We start from the raw sequence: 2,366 nt of genomic DNA on the forward strand, positions 1-2,366 counted from the left end.
TGATGGAATACCCTCCACTTGCCTGGATGAATGCAGCTACAACACTCAACAAGCTCAACACCATCCAGGACGAACCAGCCCACTTGAATGGCACCCCATCCACCAGCTTCAACATCCACTCCCTCCACCACTGATCCACAGTGGCAGCAGTGTCCACCATCCACAGGTGCACTGCAGCAGCTCACCAAGGCTCCTTAGACAGCACCTTCCAAACCCACTACCTCTACCACTTAGAAAGACAAGGGCAGCAGATGCATGGGAACACCACCGTCTACAAGCCACACGCCATTCTGACTTTGAATGCACAGCGATATATTTCCATGTAGTGGGGGTGATATATTAGCATGGTTAGACTAACCAACAAAAAACAGAGTAGGAATAAATGGATCATTTTCATGTTGGCAAACTAACTAGTGGAATGCCACTGGGATCAGTGCTGGAGACTCAAATAGTATTGACTTGGATGAAGGGACCAACTGTATTATGGCTACATTTGCTGATGTTACAAAGATAGGTAGGAAAGCAAGTTGTGAGGAGGATTCAAAGAGTCTGTAAATTAATATAGATAGGCTAAGTGAGTGAACATAAATTTGGCAGGTGTAATATAATGTGGGAGAATGCGAGGTTGTCCTGCTTTAACAGGAAAAATAGAAAAGCAGAATATTATTTAAATAGAGATACTGCAGAATGCTGCAGTACAGAGGGATTTGTCTGTCTTTGGACATGAATCACAAAAAGTTAGTATGCAGGTACAGCAAGTAATTAGGGAGGCTAATGGAATGGTGGCTTTTATTGAGGGGGGTAGAATATAAAAGTAGGGAAATCTTGCTACAACTATACAGGATATTGGTGAAACTGCATCTTGAGTACTGTACACAGTTTTGGTCTCCTTACTTCAGGCTGTATATACTTGCATTGGAAGCAGTCCAAAGCAGCTTCACTAAGCTGATTCCTAAGCTGTGAAAAACTTGTATTGTTTTGCCTTGAGACAACCACTTGTGCAGGTCTAATTGTTCAGTGTATCACTACCTACACTGTTTAATCAATTTTGGTAGTTGGGTAAACACATGAATAATGTGGACATTCTAGCTGTGCACTCAACTAGCTTCTTTTGCTCTCCTTTGACTATCAGCATGAAATAAAATAGAAAATATTAGAGATATTTAGCACATCTGGCAATATCTGTGGACCGTCAAATAGAGTTAACATTTCAGGTCAATAACATGCTGAGTATATCCAGCATTTTCTGTTCTTATTTCAGATTTTCAGCATCCAGATATTGTATTAGTGTCAGTCTCGTTTTAGGCTCTGGTTGACTATCAAAGCTGTGCATTGGCAAAGCAGCTGGAAGAGATGGTCTCTCTCACATTACTAGGAAATGTACTTCAAGAGCTGCATAAATGCAACTAAAGCAAAGCAGGTTGAATCAGAGGGAGCAGCTCAGGAGCAAAGTAGCAAACAAAATACATCAATTGCTGATAAAAATTTAATCTGTAGAAGTGTAATATGCTGCATATTAGGAGAAAACATTGGAAGCATGTTTCCAATACCCACCTGGGCAGCACCAACCTGGACTTCCAGATGGAGCAAAATGTCTACCAGAGGAAAAATGATGGTATCTATATCATCAATCTGAAGATGACATGAGAGAAACTGCTGCTCGCTGCTCGTGCCATTGTCTCTATCGAAAACCCAAATTATGTTTGCGACATCTCCTCCAGGCTGTTTGGGCAGCATGTTGTCCTGAGGTTCACAGCTGCCACTGGTGCCACCCCCTTTGCTGGAAAGTTTACCCCAGGTATGTTCACCAATCAGATCCAGGCTGCCTTTAGGGAGCCCCGTCTGTTGGTGGTGACAGGCCCTCGACAGGATCATCAGCCCTTAACTGAAGCATCATACATTAACATCCCCACCATTGCCATGTGCAACACTGACTCGACCCTGCGTTATGTGGATATCGCGGTCCCTTGTGCAACAACAAGGGTTCCCGCTTCATTGGTCTGATGTGATGGATACTTGCTGGGAAGTCCTGCATATGCATGGTACCATTAGTCACGAACATCCATGGGAGGTGATGCCTGATCTGTACTTCTACAGGGATCCTGATGAGATTGAGAAGGAGGAATAAGCTTTTGCACAAAGACTGCTTGTAATGAGTACCACCAGGGAGAATGGACTTCTCCCGTTGCAGAGTTTGTTCAGCTTTACCGACTGACCGTCTGAGGGGGTGCAGATCCTTCTGTGCCCATCCAGCAGTTTGCAGCTGCACCCAGTAAAAATCTGGCAAAGGCACTGGAGGTGGCAAGTCCACACGCCAAGCCAGCAACATTCACTGCTGAAGCAGCTACAAAGGACTGGAGTGCCCA

At 44.3% G+C, this 2,366-nt stretch overlaps 1 pseudogene; it reads left to right on the forward strand.

The window, feature by feature from the left end:
* The first annotated feature begins 1,506 nt into the window (after positions 1-1,506).
* Positions 1,507-2,131, forward strand: LOC144682421 (small ribosomal subunit protein uS2 pseudogene; annotated as a pseudogene).
* Positions 2,132-2,366: the final 235 nt, after the last annotated feature.

This window comes from Cetorhinus maximus, chromosome 7, assembly GCF_964194155.1.
Source record: "Cetorhinus maximus chromosome 7, sCetMax3.hap1.1, whole genome shotgun sequence".
NCBI lineage: Eukaryota > Metazoa > Chordata > Chondrichthyes > Lamniformes > Cetorhinidae > Cetorhinus > Cetorhinus maximus.